General features: G+C 52.0%; 1 protein-coding gene across 10 annotated transcripts in view; it reads left to right on the top strand.

Annotated features, from left to right (window-relative positions):
- Positions 1-178: 178 nt before the first annotated feature.
- The window catches only part of CHDH (choline dehydrogenase), a 31,289-nt gene continuing 21,500 nt past the window's right edge, over positions 179-9,967 (top strand). For 2 of the 10 annotated variants that reach the window (XM_077989933.1, XM_077989932.1), the window contains exons 1-2: positions 179-485; positions 6,500-6,570. The gene's annotated coding sequence lies outside the window, so the exon portion shown is untranslated. 10 annotated transcript variants of the gene reach the window in all.

The following is a 9,967-nucleotide window of genomic DNA, read 5'->3' as shown; positions in this document are numbered from 1 at the left end:
CCAGGCTACCCGCACGCTGCGCTCTTATCCCGGCGCTCCGGGGCCGCCCCTTCTCGGCTCCGCCTCTTGCAGCGCGGACCCAGTCCCGCCACCCTGACAGAGGGCGGGCCCGCTGGCCCCCTCCCAGGCTGGGGCAGGTCGCAGCGCCCTCGCCTGCCGGGACTCGGAGGAATGGGCCGAGTCCGAGCGCAGGCGGAGCACCGGCAGCCGCGGCGCGCGGCGGCCCCCGCGCACACGTGCGTGCAGTAAGCCAGGTGCCCCTGCTGCACCCGCCCTCGGGCTGCGCGCCCCCCCGCAGGAGCCCAGCTAGCCTCGCCGCCCTGGGGCCGACCTGGTCGGAACGGCCGCGTGCCCCTTCCGGACAAGGAGAGCGCGCGGGGCCCCGGCGCCGCCGGTTAAAGTGCCGCGGGACAGGGGCCGGGCTGCGGCCACCCGCTCCTCCCGCTCTGGCCTCGACTGTCGGGCCCTCGGCCGAGTCGCCCCGGGTGAGTAGCCGCGGACGCGCCCCGACGACCCCACAGCAGCGCCGCCGGGCCGGGAGCCCGGAGAGGCCTGGGGGCCGGAGGTTTGGGGCCGGGCTGGACGCCGAGACCCGGGCCCGCTTTACACAATCGCCCCGCCCCGCGAAGCGAAATGGGTGGAATGCGGACTGCCGGAGCTCACTGACTCCTTTGAGGGAGCAAGTTCTTTCAGCTACGCGGTGTGAGAGCGGTAGGAGTGCCCGCTGCCCGACCCCAGGCTTTCTGGTAAAGGTCTGTTTCCACCAAGTGAGTTCGGACAGCAGCACCTGGGGCTCCCAAAGCGGAAGCCGTCAGCACTGGCGATTTGGAGCTGCGCTTCTCAAATTTCCCTGGCCCGGGATCTTTGAGCACCGCCTAAAATGAGATCCAGACGGCAGGTCCGGGTCAGGCCCGGGATCTGCATTTAACGAGCCTCCACCCACGCCCCCGTAATTCGTGGGTGGGTGGCCCAGGGACCATCCTTTGAGACACAGTGGTTTGGGGGAAAGTTCACAAAGATCAGCTGGGCTAACAGTGGAGCCACAGAGGCTGGAACTGCTGCTTCAGCCTCCTCGGTTTGCAAACGACAGGGTTGTGGTGACCAACTCAGGGCCATTTAAACTTGTAAGCAGAATTAGTTCCATTCTACAAATGAGAAGACGGAGTCCTAGAGAGGGGTATGGAACTTAGGGATGTGTTGTCAGCTGGTGAGAGGTTGTACTGAGTCAAGCAGCTGTTTTAGCTGAGGCCCTACTTGTGTGCCAGGCCTGGCCCCCCTGCCAGCTGGGTTAGGGCTTGCATGGACTGGGGATCAGCCAGAGGTTTGGGCTCTGGCATGCATACGTGTGGAGTTGCAGGTAGCATTTTCAGAGAATTGCTCCGGTTCCTGACCAAGGAACTCAGTTGAGGTTGTGGCCGCACCCCTGCCTGGGGCTGGGCCACCCTGAGCCCCTCATTCCACCTCTCTGAGTTGCTTTGGGCCCTGTGGCCCCTGAGAACATTTTCAGCTCTCATAGTCATCTTCCTGTTCAGCAAATACGTGCTGGGTGCAAAGGTGCACGACACATGGGTGCTGGCTGATGGGTACTCCTGGAGTGAGGATGAGTGCAGTGAGAAGTATTTTCAAGGACACAAGTGCCCGCCCTGCTGCGGAAGCTCAGCTGAAAACAGCCTGGTCTGCAAGCTCACGATTGTGAACTTTGGCCGGGCGCGGTGGCTCAAGCCTGTAATCCCAGCACTTTGGGAGGCCGAGACGGGCGGATCACGAGGTCAGGAGATCCAGACCATTCCGGCTAACACGGTGAAACCCCGTCTCTACTAAAAACTACAGAAAACTAGCCGGGCGAGGTGGCGGGCGCCTGTAGTCCCAGCTACTCGGGAGGCTGAGGTAGGAGAATGGCGTAAACCTGGGAGGCGGAGCTTGCAGTGAGCTGAGATCCGACCACTGCACTCCAGCCTGGGCCACAGAGCGAGACTCCGTCTCAAAAAAAAAAAAAAAAAAAGATTGTGAACTTTGTCCCATGGTGCTGAGGAATAATGGTACAGGCTTAGATGGTCATCAATTTTCAGTTTTACAAAGGCCACCTGGGTGGCTCTGCAGGGCAAGTAGAGGGCTCGTCCCTCTGAGACAAAGGAGCAGGCAGCCGTTCACTAACATGCGTTCATTCCGTATCTGATTCTGTACTGTGGGCCAGGCTCTGGGCTGTGCTGGCTTTTCAGCTGTGTGCCAGGGCAGGCCCTGCTGTGGTGAGCTTGGTGTTGTTTGGCACACGGGCTTTGAGACAACCAGGGGTGCAGAGGTTAGGCCTGGAGACAGGGTTCGTCAGTCAGACTTTCTCAGGGGGCAGTGGAGAGGAGAGGAGGATAGAGCCCTGGGGAGGAGGGCTTGCCGGAGGAGGTGGGGAGGTCTAGGAGGGGCTGCAGCAGGAATGCCCAGTAGTGAGGGAGGAGCTCATGGGGTCAGATGGGGCAGAGAGACCAAGGGCACTGAGGCTGGTTGGTGGCAGTCACAGGTAGCCTTGGCAAGAGGAAAGGGGAGGTGGTTTTGTAAAAAGAGAAGGGCCGAGGTTCTTTCTCCAGGGGAAGAAGTGTCAGGTGAGGGTGGTCTGGAGGTGGCTGAGCTGTGAGTAAGAAGGAGGAGTACCCAGGCAGGGGCTGCCAGGCAGACCCAAGACACAGCCCAAATGGCTTTCCTGCTGTCCTGGGTTCAGGATGACACTGCCCTGGCCTCCTGGGGCTTAGGGATGGGGTGCAACCTGGTTCAGTTCCATAGTTGGGGCTGTGGAGTGGAGGAGAGGGTGTGACAGGCCCTGCAGCCACAACTGGAGGTTGAGGTGGGCAAACAGGGTGTGTCTGCCTGTCCCCTGGGGGGGTTCCCCGCCCCCTGCCCTGCTGGCTCAGAAGGCCATGCCTCAAGTAGTCCTGCATGAGAGGTCCCAGGTGGTCTGCTGGAAGGGACACAATTTATTTGGGTGCCTAAGCCTGATAACTTTGTGGCTTTTTGAACTAGAGGCTCTGGCAAGTCACTGCTCTTCTCAGAGTAGTTTCCTTTTCTGTAAAATGGGGTGGTGATAGGAGCGATGAAGTGATTTGAGTCTATGAGAGAAGCGACCTTTGGAGATTTTCTGACCTTCTCCCTTCAGTCATAAATTCTGCTAGGTCTGGGTTTCTGAAAGAGTGACCAGTGTGCCTTCTTGTGCGGAGAGGGGGGGGGACGGGGGGGGGCGGGGAAGGGAGGCTTTCTAGGTGCTCATTAAATGCTTGAATGGATGAATAAATTAACACCTACCTTCCTCCAAGGCCAGTGCCTGTGACTGCCCACCCAGGGGAGCTGGTTTGAACTTCCTCCTCTTGCTTCACAGGCAGAGCAAAGGTCAGGGCCTCTGCCAGAGCCTGGAAGATCACTGGGTCAAGTACCCATGGCCCTGACCCAGACCCTAGGGACAGGCTCTGTGCAGCCACGGTGTAGTGAGATGCCTGGCTTCCAGACCACCTGGTTCTGTGACTCATTCACCATCTGTTGGCCTTGAGTGAGGCTCTTGGTCTTTTGGAACCTCAGTTTCTCCATCTGTAACATGAGACTGACATCAGTTCTGCCTCCCCAGCAGGGCTGTTAGGAGACACAGAAGAAACAGCAAATAGGAAAGCAAGTTGAAGGATTTAAGAGTGCTGTGTAAATTTAGGGGCAGGAGAGGCAGAACCAAAAAAAAAAAAAAGGAAAATTCCCTAGGACCCAAGAATCACAGTAATCCCCAGATTCTGTCATTGTTATTCAGACCTTTGCTTCTTTGCCTGATCCATCCCTGGGAGAACAAGGCCATCAGGGTTGTTGACATGTCCCGCGGGTCCAGCTTCCACCCACACAGGTGGAATTTTCCACTTCATTCTTTTGCAAATATTAATCAAAGCCCTGGCTGGTCAACAGTGGATTCATTGTCTCGTGAAGAGTGAGCCGTTTCTGGCACATACTGGCTGTCTCCTAGGGACTCTGGTGGTGAGCCTGAGCTGGGAGAGGAGCTGTTAGGAGCACTCCTGGCATCGGTGCTCCCTCAACCCCATGTTCTGCTCCAGGTGGTTAAGCTTGGTCAACTTTAATGCCTGCTTTGAGGGAAAGACCCTGAAGCCACACGGAGGGCATGCACCCCACTGTTCCCAGCAGGGCTACCAAACCGCATTTTCTCTCTGCTGTAGTAGAAGGGGCTGACCCAGAAAAGCCCACAGACTCAGGCCAGGTGTTAACTCAGCTTTAATCTCACTCGTCCTGGTTCCTAGGAGAAACCCCTTGAAGTCACATACATGTGTTCTGTTCATGGCTGTGGTCCCTATGCCTTGTCTCCTGGGTACTTGCATTGATTTTCACATTGTTGTTATCACACTGGGGTCTCAAAGAAAGCCTGGAATGCAGAGGAGGCAGGAACTGTTGTTCTCTCAAAGCTCCATCTGTAAACAGGGGTGATGAAGTTAGCCTCACAGGGCTGCAGGGAGGATCACCCTGTCAACCTACGTTGGGCCCTATGTTGGGCACATGCAACAGGATTGATGGTATATTTTTTGATCCATGATACTTGAATGTATTTGTTATTAATAATATTATTGGTCATAGATATAGCATCACATTCCACACTTTATGGAGGAAGAAACAAGATGAGTGAGGCTATGTAAGAAGAGGGAGGATGAAACTCAGGCCATGCTGTGAATATGATAAAATCACTATGTGGTTTGGTTTTAGCTTTGTGCTTTGTTTTTCTTTTCTTTCCTTTTTTTTTTTTTTTTTTTTTTGAGACAGAGTGTTGTTCTGTTGCCAAGGCCAGAGTGCGGTGGTGCAATCATAGCTCACTGGGTTCAAGCAATCCTCCTGCCTCAGCCTCCCAGGTAGCTGGGACTACAGGTGCACATCAGCACACCACCATGCCTGACTTTTTCTTTTTTTATTTTTATTGTTTAGAAATGGGGTCTTGCCATGTTACCGAGGCTGATATTGAACTTCTGGCCTCAAGCAATCCTCCTGCCTTGGCCTCCCAAAGTGCTAGGATTACAGGCATGAGCCACTGCACCTGGTCCTTTTAATTCTTTGAAATGTATTTTTAGCTCTTGGCCCTCAACAAAACCTATGAAATGAGTGGTTGCGTTTTCATTTCATAGATGAGGAAACTAAGGCCCGTGGATGCTAACCACGAGTGAGCAGAGTGGAGACTGCAACCTAGGGATCTTGACTACCAGCCACTTTCAATTCTCTTTCAATGTAGTAAAACTTGAACATGGAACACCAATGCATGAAACTGACACAGGTGACATTGCATATTCATGTGAGTTTAGTTTGTTTATTCATTCATTTATTTATTATTTATTTTTGAGACAGAGTTTCGCTCCTGTCGCCCAGGCTGGAGTGCAATGGTGTGATCTCCGCTCACTGCAGCCGCTGCCTCCTGGGTTCAAGTGATTCTCCTGCCTCAGCCTCCTGAGTAGCTGGGATTACAGGAGCCAAACACCACGCCCGGCTAATTTTTGTATTTTCAGTAGAGACAGGGTTTCACCATGTTGGCCAGGCTGGTCTCGAACTCCTGACCTCAGGTGATCCGCCAGCCTCGGTCTCCCAAAGTGCTGGGATTACAGGCGTGAGCCACTGCACCCAGCCTGTGAGTTTATTTTATAACCTTATATTTGTGATTTGTGTGTGTGTGTGTATCATAGTTAGAACAGTGATACCATTTTCAGGAGCACACTAGAAACCTGGGGCCATGGGTGCAGGTTGATGTCTTACACTAGCCCCAGCTCCTGATTTATTTCAGTATTTTAGTGATAGAGTGATTTCCAGTTGATACAAAGAAGCAGTCAGTTTTTCAAACGCTCACCTTGCAATCTGAGGACCCTCTGCGGTTAAACCCATCCAGAAGTTTGAAGGGGAAACAGCAGTGGGCATGTATGTGAAAATTGGCTGGCTAACCATGGCTGGCCAAGGTGCTTTGACCAGCAGGGGCACCCAGCACACAACCTGGACCTTGCAGTGAGCTATGATCCTGCCACTGCACTCCAGCCTGGGCGACAGAGGTATCTGCTGGAAGTGGCTCTGCTTGTACTGGTGTGGAAGTGTGCCAATGAGCGCAGAAAATCAAACAGGCTTTGCAGCGCCTGTGATGCGTTTATAGGAAGCACTGGAGTCAGCACAGAAGATGGTGGGAAGAGAAGCTTTGTCCTGGTGTCTCTGGCCAACCTCCTAAGCTGATGGATTTGGGGTCTCCAGGGGATCCATGTCTGGTCCATAACAGTGCTTCTCAAACTCTCCATGGTGAAAGACTAGATGATTGTTTTTAAAATGTTAATCTTTCATGGGCCAATTTTTAAAATATGATGAAAATTGTTATAAGAAGATTGAAGATATATAAAAAGATAAGCCCGTTATCTGCTTATTAGACTCGACAGACATGAGGTTGCTGTGTCAAATGATAAAACTGTAAACGTTTCTATCCTCTGACTTTTGATTCTGTACTTATCTTTCTCAGACAATCACAAAGAGTGCGTAGGCCAGCCCTGGTCACAGAGTGCACCGTATCCTGTCACTTCTGCCTGTGAGGTGGGTATTTTTTAACTGAGATTTCAAAAAAAAAAAAACGGGTTAAAAGTTTACTTGAAAAAGGAAGCTGGCAATGAGCATTTGCAGAACACCCCAAGCTTCTGGGGAATCGTTGGAAATCCCTCGCCGTCCACCAGGCCCTGTGCCACAGAAATGCTCCCACCTTTCTGCTTTTCCTCACTTCTCTAGTGGGATCTGAGATTTCAAACAAACAACTACAAAAATCCTTTTTATCATGGAAGATTTGAAACCTATATAAAATTAGCCAGAAGAGATGATGGAGACGGGAATTTTGTGTTCTCATCACATAACTTTGTTAGCATCACCTCGTGGGGGTCCTGTTTTGTATGTCCCACTAATCGCTGGGGTGACTGGAAGCCAAATCCTAGATAGCTTTTTTTTTTTGAGACAAGGTCTTTCTCTGTCATCCAGGCTGGGGTACGGTGGCAGGATCATAGCTCATGTAACCTTGAACTCCTGGACTCAAGCAGTCCTCCCACCTCAGCCTTCTAACGAGCTGGGACTACAGGTGTGTGCCACCATGTCCAGCTAATAAAAATTTTTGTAGACATGGGGTTTCAAAATGTTGCCCAACCTGGTCTTGAACTCCTGGCCTCAAGCAGTCCTCCCACCTCCACCTCTGCATCCCAAGGTGCTGAGATTAAGGGGTGTGAGCCACCACACCCAGCCTTAAATATTTATCTTTAGAAATAGTTAGAAATAGTTGAATTATTCTCTTCTGGTTATTTTGAAATGTATAATAGATTGTTAACTACAGTCACCATACTGACCTGTCAAATACTAGATCTCATTTCTTCTGTCTAACTGTAGATTAGATATTTCTTCTATCTAACTGTATATCTTCAACCCCCCATCCTCCCTTCCCTTCCTGAACTTTGATAACTACCCATCTACTCCCTGTCTTCATGAGATCCACTTTTTTAGCTCCCCCACTATGAGTGAGAATGTGGTTTTTGACTTTCTGTGCTTGGCAATAATATTTCATTTAACATCATGACCTCCAGCTCCATCCATGTTGCTGCAAATGACAAGAACTCATTCTTTTTGACAGTTGAATAGTTGTATATGGATCATATTTTTTAAAAATCTATTTGTCCATTAATGGATACTTAGGTTGATTCTATGTCTTGGCTATTTGGGAATAGTGCTGCAGTAAACATGGGTGTGCAGATATCTCTTTGATATATTGACTTCATTTCTTCTATATACCCAGCCCAGTAGTGGGATTGTTGGATTATATGGTGTTTCTATTTTTAGTGTTTTGAGGCATCTCCATATTGTTTTTCATAGTGGCTGTACTAATTTACATTCCCACAAACAATGTACAGAGGTTCCTGAAAGGGTGAGTTTAAACAACATAACCACAGAATCATAGTCACATCTGACAAACAATGATTTCTTGACATCCTCACATACGTACTCAGTGTTCAAATGACCAGGGTCCAGTGAAGAACAGTACATTCTCATGGTTGGACCTTGCTCCTCTCACAGCCTGTCGGCTTCCCTTTCTCTCTCTCATCTGTCTCTCCTTTATCCATTCTATACTTGGATTTATTGTTGAAGAACTGCGTGGGGTTTCCTTGCGCCTGGATTCTGCTGATGATGGACCTTTGCAAGTTGCTCTGACCTTTGCGTTTCCTGTGAGTTGGTGGATTGATCTAGAAGTGTGATCAGATTCAGGTTTGAACTTTTGGACAAGGATGTTTTGTAGGTGGTGTTGCATTCTCCCGTTCAGACCCCTGCCTGGACTGTATGGAGAAGTCGGTCTTTTAATTGCCTCCTGTGTGTGAAGTCACCTTGGTGAGTCCCAGCTGACCCTCACCCATATCTTTTTCTCCTTCTGCTGGTCCTGGCTCCCCCTTGTTCTGAGATCACCCTGGCTGCTCTGTGGAGAGCTGGTTCTGGGGTGGCCTGAGGAGGCAGCAGTAGTAGCAGGGACACTGCTAGGACGTTGTGGGGAGGGTCCCAGTGGAAGATGATGGGGCCTGATCCAGGTGGTGTCCAAGGGGTGGACAAAAACGGGCGGATTCTGCAGCACCAGCCTCATCCTTATGAGAGAAGCTACTACCGCCTAGGCCTCAGCTTCTGTGTCTGCTTTTCCTCCCTGGATAGTGCATCGTTATATACCAGTCACATGACAAGCGTTTATTGAGTGCCTACTGCGTACCTGGCTCTGGGGGCTTCCAGCTCTCCCCCACTGCTCTCTGTAAGTGAATGCACATGGTAGGAAGAACAGCTCTGTGGATGGGCTCTGCCAGGTGGGAGCTTGGTAACTCGTGGCTTCTGAAGCCTGCCCTGTGCCTGGCATGAGGAAGAGCCTTCAACTCCCCTGGAGAGGGAACAGCAGTTGTCTTTCTCTTGCTGCTATGTTACTGCATAAGAGCGGGGACACCAGTGCCTTCTGTCCCCTCGGCCTGCCTCTGGCTGTGCTCTGGCTTACCCACACCCACCTCCCCACTTTCACCCGAGGCCCTCTATGCCACAGATCCCACTCACCCAGGCACAGTGCAGCCCGGAGTGCAGGGAGTTCACATCTGGAGCGGAGTGGCCAGTCTTCCTCAGGGGCCAGCCTGAGGCACTGCATCCCCTCACCCCCTAGTCTATCAGGTGCTTGACTCTGGGAGGGGCCCCTAAGGGATTCGGGTCTCCCCAGTAGCGACCTCTGTTGCACCCTGCCTCCTACCCATGGCTGGGCGCCCGCAGCACCTGCATAGACTGGATCCACAGACACGCCTGCGAGGGAAAGAAATGGTAGGTGACCCCGAGGAGCCGTCCCTGGAGGTTGAGTGGCCTGGGCCCCCCACCCCTGTCTGGGGGTTAGAACTCCAGGTTTCCAATCTTACATTCTCTCTCTCTCTTTTTTTTTTTTTTTTTTTTGAGACAGAGTCTCACTGTGTTGCCCAGGCTGGAGTGCAGTGATGTGATCTTGGCTCATGGCAACCTCTGCCTCCCAGGTTCAAGTGATTCTTTTGCCTTGGTCTTGAGTAGCTGAGACTACAAGGTGCGTGCCACCACGCCCGGCTAATTTTTGTATTTTTAGTAGAGATGGGATATCACCATGTTGACCAGGCTGGTCTTGAACTCCTGACCTTAGGTGATCTACCTGCCTCAGCCTCCTAAAGTGCTGGGATTACAGGTGTGAGCCACTGTGCCTGGCCTCCCACCTTACATACACTCTGCTTTTGGGACAGACCACCGTGAAGGTTTTAGAAAGTGGGGAAGCAGCTAGAGAGTGGAGGGGTGTGTGCAGAGGGCAGAGGCCTGGAATGTGGAGCACAAAGTTCCCAGGCTGAGGAAGCACCCACTGTGGGGCAGCAGAGGGGAGGCAGGAGGGCAGACTCACTTCAGAGGAGCCATAGGCATCGGAGGGGCCCGC

This window comes from Macaca mulatta, chromosome 2, assembly GCF_049350105.2.
Source record: "Macaca mulatta isolate MMU2019108-1 chromosome 2, T2T-MMU8v2.0, whole genome shotgun sequence".
NCBI classification, from domain to species: domain Eukaryota; kingdom Metazoa; phylum Chordata; class Mammalia; order Primates; family Cercopithecidae; genus Macaca; species Macaca mulatta.
The sequence above is the reverse complement of the archived record's forward strand: the minus strand, read 5'-3'. Positions and strand labels throughout refer to the sequence as shown.